The following is a 7691-nucleotide window of genomic DNA, read 5'->3' on the forward strand; positions in this document are numbered from 1 at the left end:
GTGCGCGACAGTTCACTCATTCATGATGCCTTTGTCTTGGTAGGCTCAACAACTTCAACAATAGCGTACTTAATGTTTCTTCAAACAGAAGCATTGAGTAAATATGTGTGCACCAGTGAAATGCCAAAGGGAAAAACCTTTGGCATTGTGAGCAAATAAAGGCTATTTTTGTTCATATAGTTAACATAAAATGATATTGTAAATGCTTAGCCATATGACACTAGGTATGTTTGGCTGTACAAATGTGATGGGGTCCTCTTCAAACACTACTTGCTGATATCATTTGTGTATGAGATGTGATGTAATTCAGAGTGTTACCATAAAATTGTGTCACTCTCTGAAGTTTCTGTTGTCATTGGAACATGTCTAATTCACCAAATAAGTTTTCCATGCCTCATATTGCACGCAGTCCAGTCAGATATGTGCTTGCTGCCTGTGAATTTTAACATGTCCTGAGCAAGGCAATATGAGACTCATGGAAATAAGCCTCAGCTGACTTCTGGCTCCAGAGCCAGCTGTGGACAGCAGCTGTCCACAGCTGACTGGCCAATTATGCCACACACGCAGATGGCGTAATGGTACTAAACATTCTAGGTTTGTTGGCCCACCGCTATGCTCAGAGTCAGCTGAGATTCTCTGCTGAACTTTGCCTCTGACTTGTTCTTCCCCATGTTCAGATGCGGTGAGCGAGGACTCGCTGCTGGGCAAGCCGATCATCACCCCGGAGGATGTCCTTCGCCTGGGAAGGCAACAAAAAGTGAGCCCACCATCCCCAGACTTTTTGCATCCACATTTGGAACAGGAGGGTGTCTGGACTGACGAGTCTTCATCTAAAATAGGCTAGGGCATAGACAGCTGTAGTTAAATTTTATGCACATTTGCAACATGCAGAATCACTGCCTGATGTTTTACCGCATTCTAGCACCACAAGTCTGATGCAAGAGTCACGGTGGGCCGTTTCGAAGCCAGCCCGGCTTCATTTTCTGCTCGCTTTCAAATGCTACATCTGATTTCCAGATCTACCTGTGCAGTCCGGAGGCAAATGTGTACAACATCGACTTCACCCGGTTCAAGATCCGCGACCTGGAATCTGGCGCCGTGCTGTTCGAGATCGTGACGCCGGCAGGAACAGGTGGGTGGCGAGTTTGACCATGTGTGCCAGCATAACCAAGCCTGTCGTCGGGTCCGCGGGGTACCATACCTGGGATTCCGTGAACGCCCCCCCCCCCCCCCGTGTTGTTCCCGCTGCGTGAGTGCGAGGACAAACTGCTGAACGACATGACGTACCCTGGTGTTGATTCAAGTTGCGATCAGCCCTGGCTAAAAGAAACGGAATAATATCCGCGCCAGCGAAGTGATGATTTCAGTCGTACATACCATGTGGAAGCGATATAACGCCCTTTAGTATTTGATTAGTTATCTGAAAGAGCAGGTTTCGTCGACGATACCGCAACAAATGTGTTAGCGTTCAAGATTGGGGGTGTTGCTGTTATGCGGGCCCCGTGAACATGGTGGCTGGCTGCTGTTTAGTGACCATAGAACTGGGTCGCCGTGTTGCAGCATTTGTAGGATGTGAGAGGACGCGACTCATGATGAGCTAGTCATCCCTGGTGGCAAATGATGAGGTGGTGGGGGGAGGGGGAGATGTGCGCGCGGTGCCCGTTCGGATAACATACGACGGCCCATGTGAAGTGATAGGTCGACGATCAGTCGCACTTCACAGAATGTGAGGTGGTGGGGTATGTCGTAGAAGTAACAATCGGCGTTTTTCGTCCGTTGAAGGCAGTTGTACAGAGTGTGAGGTGGTGGGTCTGTAGGTAGAGGTAACATCGCGGTTTTCGTCCGCTGAAGGCAGTTCACAGAGTGTGAGGTGGTGGGATCTGTAGTAGAAGTAACATCGCGGTTCTCGTCCGCAGAGGAGGGACAGAGGAGACTCCCGAGTCGCGGGACCCCGGCCCAACGCCGGGCGGCTGGTGAGATACCACTTCACGCCCAAGTTCCCTCAAGCTGAAGATGGTCGGAGCTACGTAAGTCGGCGTCGGGCGTCGCCATTATTTGGGCACCTCTGATTCTGTCCCATCTCGATGGTTTGCTCTTCATTCTCCCCTGCTCTCCCAGCTTGTTTGCCGTCCCCTCACACGCTTTTTACTGCCCTTCATCTTCTCCTTATTATCAATACTCTCGTGGCTTGCAAAAATTCGTCCGCTCTTTTTAGCCGTCTGCCCCTCCGCTTCACCGTTGCTATAACCTGTCCACGGAGAACACCTGGCATGTCGTCCGGCCGGTGCGAGGTGTCGCATGCGGCCGCCGGGCCGGCGGCCGTCAGCCGGCGCCGGGACGTGTGCCGGTCGGTGCCGCCGGTCCCCGGGGCGACGTCTTGTCAACACGGCCGCCACCGGCCGCGCCGGCCCGCGCCACCACACAGATCAATGCCGACACTCCGGCGGCTCGGCGGCGTGTTCGGCGCGCGCTCCACGCGGAGATGTGGGCGTGAGCCCGCCGGCTCCTGAATGGCTGCTATAGGGAGGAACCCACGACGATGTTTAGAGCCTTTGGACTGGGTTTATTTGAGAACTTTGTGACAGCGGTTGCGTTTTGCTCGTGCTCGCCGCCTTCGGGTACAATCGGCAGGTCATCAATGGGCTTGGGTCTCGACTCCGGCATTGTAGGGACCCGCTGCGCGCATTGTGAGCCTGGTGTGGTCGCGTCGTGACACTTTTCCACTTCTGTGACCTTGGGTGACCGCGCTGTGCCCCCGGCGTTCTTGCACTTAATCCCGCTGGTGCGCCGGGGCACGTTATTGCGGCGGCGTCGCGCCAGGGGGTCACGACGTGATGCATTTGGCGTCGACCGTCGTCGGGGTCTCCCAGGAATTACCGCGGCGTCAGCTGCTTCGAATGGCTGGAGCCGCATCTTGAGCACCGCTATCTGTCGGCTGGGATGTACTGCCCGCCGTCCCACTCACCGGGGATGTGAGACCGGTTTGCGGTGCCAAATGCGGTGTAAGTCTGTGGTCATGGTGCTTGAGAGTGGTGTCATGTAGGACACATGGATGTAAAACCTTGACGTTGTCGCCTTACCAACTGCTTTTGGACGACATATGCTGATGTCCGGTATGTACCAGATGTCAGTTGAAGTGCTAGTAACGTCTGCCTGGCATCGTCTATCTGTGAAGTAAATGCCGGTTTCGTTGCAGTGTGGAGTTTACGATCGGACCCGAACCTGTCAACAACTTCCGCATGATCGAGCGCCACTTCTTCCGCAACAAGCTCCTGAAGACGTTCGACTTTGAGTTCGGGTTCTGCATACCCAACTCCAAAAACACTTGCGAACACATCTACGAGTTCCCCAGCATACACCCGGACACAGGTGAGTGAGCATTTTTTTATACCACGTCGCCATAGGACCCTTTGGTTTATGCAGCACCTGTGTGGAGACCGTTGGTGTGTTCTGAACTTCAAAACGTTAAACAAGACATCGTGGGTATCTGAAACCATTGCATTGTCATCTCAGGCTGCGAGGCTGCCTCGCTGCAATGCGATATTGTTCGTCATGTTTTGCCATTATGTGTACGATGTTATGTGTTCACAACACACTGCATTACTGTGGTTTCTTTCCTTTTACCTCTCTGCATGCCATCCACGCGTGGTTGCCCATCGCCGGTGGAAGTCGTTAAGCCAGACCCGCCACCTGCAACGAACTGCGGCGCCGCTCTGACACGCCCTCTACATCACCACCGGTCCGCACCGTCCCCGACATGACCCGGTACAGCGACTGACACGTCCTCTGCATCACCAACCGTCCGTACCGCCCCTGACATGACCCGTTACAGCGATTCATGCCCTCTACGCCACCAACCGTCCTTACCGCCTCTGACATGACCCGGTACAGCGACTCACGCCCTCTACGTCACCAACCGTCCTTACCGCCCCTGACATGACCCGGTACAGCGACTCACGCCCTCTACGTCACCAACCGTCCTTACCGCCCCTGACATGACCCGGTACAGCGACTCACGCCCCTCTACGTCACCAACCGTCCTCACCGCCCTTGACATGACCCGGTACAGCGACTCACGCCCTCTACGTCATCACCCGTTCGTACCGCCCATGACATGACCCGGCTACAGCGACTCACGCCCTCTACGTCATCACCGTTCCGTACCGCCCCTGACATGACCCGGTACAGGGACTGAAACGCCCTCTCGGTCACCACTCGTCCGCACCGCCCCTGAGATGACCCGGTACGGCGACTGCCACCCCCCCCCCCCCCCCCTACGTCACCAACCGTCCGTGCCGCCCCGTACCGCCCGTGAGATGATCCGGTACAGCGGCTGACACGCCCTCTCCCCGTCCGCCAGTGGCCGAGATGGTGCGCTGCCCGTACGAGACGCGTTCCGACAGTTTCTACTTCGTCGACAACACGCTGATCATGCACAACAAGGCCGATTACGCGTACGACGCCTAGTGGGCCGCGACGCGCCAAGTACGCCACGCTGCGAGCGGCCGTCGGACCGGGGGCGTCCAGAGCGCGGGACTGCTGCGAGCCGCCTGCTGCCGCTGCGCTCACGTCGTGCCGCCCTGGCCGCCGTCGTGCCGTGTCTGTGAGGGGCCACGCACAGCAGCGACCTGCAGTACTCGCTCAGTGGAGCTCACGTCTGTCGTCTCAGCACTGCGAGGGTGTCCCGCTGCGGACGGCGGAGCCCGGCCGCCGTCGCCGGCGGTGTTGCCGCCGCGGCTTGTGGTGGGTTAGCCTGGTTTTGTTCCGCTCTCTCTCTGCTTCAGGCGCGCGCGCTGGTGTGGCTGGCTGCCGCGCCTAGTGCGGCGCTAGCGCGGTGCTACTCGTGGGTGACCAGAGTTTATCACTGTGTGGACGTTCTTCGATGCACGCGGTAATCGGCTGTTCTATTTGTGGGTCACCCACTACGGTACCCCTGCGTTCTTTACATCGACCGCTGTTGACGGAAGATGGATTTTGTTGAGGAATCGACCACGTACAACGCCCCGATCTGTGCTTCGCGTCGCTCTCCAGGGTTTCTAGTCATTCGTCGCCTGACGACCGTTTTGTGTTGTGACCGCCTTGCAGCCCCAGTATGCTGTTCATGCGGCATCTAGTCACTGCGAGCCGCTTTCGAGTGAACTAGTCATGTGTTTTGTGTGCTCGTTGCCTCCCACTGCCAGAGTCTAAGCACACTGGCTTCCGGAGTGCTCTCTGTGACTTGGAGCAATATAGCACGCGTCGTGTTACATTACGCACAGATGTCAAATGTGCTGGATCACGTGGAGGTGGACACTTGTATGTCGTGTTTTGAAGTGTGGAGAAAACCCATTGCGTAGTGAGGCGAATGATTTTATCTATCGATTAGGTAGGCCGTCCTGGAGCTTGGTGAGACAGCACCCCGCACCATCCCCACTAATTGTGTGACATGCCCGATACGGGCACTAGTCGGCTCCATGGCACCAGCGCTCTCTCATTCTTGTTCCGATGTGGCTTGTGGTCGTTTTACACAAGTGTTACGCACAAGGTATGTTTCGCACAGACGGCATGTGGCTGCCGCAGAGTCCTGGCGGGGGTCGCACGATGTCTGTGTGGCCCGCCCGCTCCTGGCGAGCCGACTTGTCCGCCACCTGCCATCGGATCTGGCCCCGGGCTGTATCGCCAGCCTCAGCTTCGCACTCGGCACCTGTAGTGTAAGGCCGTGAGGGGACTGTGAAGGGTGGGAGGCGGCAGCGGTCGGCGCGCTGCGACGCAGTCGACGGCGACCCGCGCTGACCCGGGCAGGCAGGTCACGCTCCAACGCTGACCCGGGCAGTCAGGTCATGCTCCAAAGCTGACCCGGGCAGTCAGGTCACGCTCCAAAGCTGACCCGGGTAGGCAGGTCACGCTCCAACGCTGATCCGGGTAGGCAGGTCACGCTCCAACGCTGACCGGGGTAGACAGGTCACGCTTCAGCGCGCGCCGCCCGGGTGGACAGGTCGCGCTTCAACGCCGCGGGGCGGGCCGGTCAGTGCTTTTTGGTTCATTGTGTTCTGAAGTTACGTTGCGTTGAAAGTGGTCGTGCTGCACAAGATGAAGGACTGGAGTTCGGTTGAATAATAAAAACATTTCCATTTTGCACGTCTTGAGCCGGCGTTGTCGTAATACAATGCTGGGCTTGCAACATTTGTCTTGATGTTGGGCTTGGGTTTGCATGCCTAATGTTCATTCCCACGCACACAAGTGCATACAAGACAGCAGACTGTATGTGCAAAGTGCTGGGAACCGTGTTGCCCCTTTCCTTGATTTTTCACATTTGTTTGGAGCGAATGGTGCCATCCTGCTGAATCTTGACGCCTGTGATGACTGAAGACAGGTACCACTTAATCTGAATCAGATGATTAAATTTGGCCGCGGGGCCACACTAGATCATGCCAAAATAACAAACGGTCACCTAAGATCTGAGTACCAACTTAACAGGTCATTCGTCTGTCTGGCTAGCCGGTGTAAGTTGACCATACGCAAGGGTTTGATTCATTACAAGAGATATTTAGAGAGCAATTAACCTGTCCGACTTCGTACCACAATTACTCTTGTAGGTCCCCATAGGTCGGTGTTTTGGTTCCGTGTCTTTATCATGCATAATGCCTCACGTTGTCAGACCATCGAAGGACAGTCACGTGCCGATGTGTCATTGGCGTGTGTTGAGACATACCGACAGACCGCAATACCCAGCTTAAAGGGTTTGCTGCATGTGGGTAACGTGCGCGGGGTAACATGCTCGTCACATGATCACAGCGCTGGCTTGGTGACACATAGTCGCACCCAAAACATAGTCTTTTATTCGGCATTTAACGCGCACGATCGTGGTCCCGTAATAACTTTTGTCGCTGCGATCTTTGCTCCATACGGTCTTTATCCCGTGCGATCTTTTATAATGATATTTTCGCCCCAGAATATATCTATAACCTGGGATATTTTTCGATCACGACCTTTATCCGGCATGGTTTTTATCCCGTTCGATATTGTAGCACGCAATCTTCATCCCATGCGTTATTTGTCCCTTGCCATCTTTTTCCGTTGCTATCTTTGTCTCTTACGATATCTACCCCACGCGATATGTTGTCACAATATATTTGCCGATGCCATGCTTGAAACAGGCAATCTTACAAATGCGTTCTGTTTTCCGCGCGTCATTTTGTCGTGGCCTTTTGCGCAAGATCTTTTGCCTCACGAACATTTTTCAAACGATTTTTTGTTCCCGAAATAATAAAACCCATCTATGTGACGGGTTTGTGTTTGTCATGTTATGCATCTCGCAAACCACGCATGTGAGGCAGGGGGCACAACACACCTCCCAGTAACTCAAAGACAGGTGTTACAGCCTTGTCTCAGTTGATACCGTATATTTACGTTGTTGCATGCTGAGCATTGCACTAGCATCGTTGCTACCCTTTCGTACGTTGCCGAAGCTCTCTGAGCCATTGCAAGCGTCTGACGAATTAGACGAGAAGCGAAGCTGCCAGACTAGTGCTTGTACCCTTAGAAATACTCTGAAGCAGCACCGCATCTTTCCCCGCCGCAAAGCAAGCGACCTGGCCTGACGAGCCACGCTCCAGCCGCCCAAGTCGAGATCCGGCTGCGTGGGTAAGGATCGCCGCCCAGCGACACGGTTGACGGAGCGACGCCCATACTCGACACGCGACCGCCTGCAT

General features: G+C 55.0%; 1 pseudogene; it reads left to right on the top strand.

Moving 5' to 3' along the window:
* Nucleotides 1-4602, top strand: part of LOC119089827 (uncharacterized) — a 14413-nt pseudogene extending 9811 nt beyond the window's left edge.
* Nucleotides 4603-7691: the final 3089 nt, after the last annotated feature.

The sequence above is a fragment of the Pollicipes pollicipes genome, unplaced genomic scaffold, assembly GCF_011947565.3.
Source record: "Pollicipes pollicipes isolate AB1234 unplaced genomic scaffold, Ppol_2.1 Scaffold_3087;HRSCAF=3621_pilon_pilon_pilon, whole genome shotgun sequence".
Classification (NCBI taxonomy): Eukaryota; Metazoa; Arthropoda; class Thecostraca; order Pollicipedomorpha; family Pollicipedidae; genus Pollicipes; species Pollicipes pollicipes.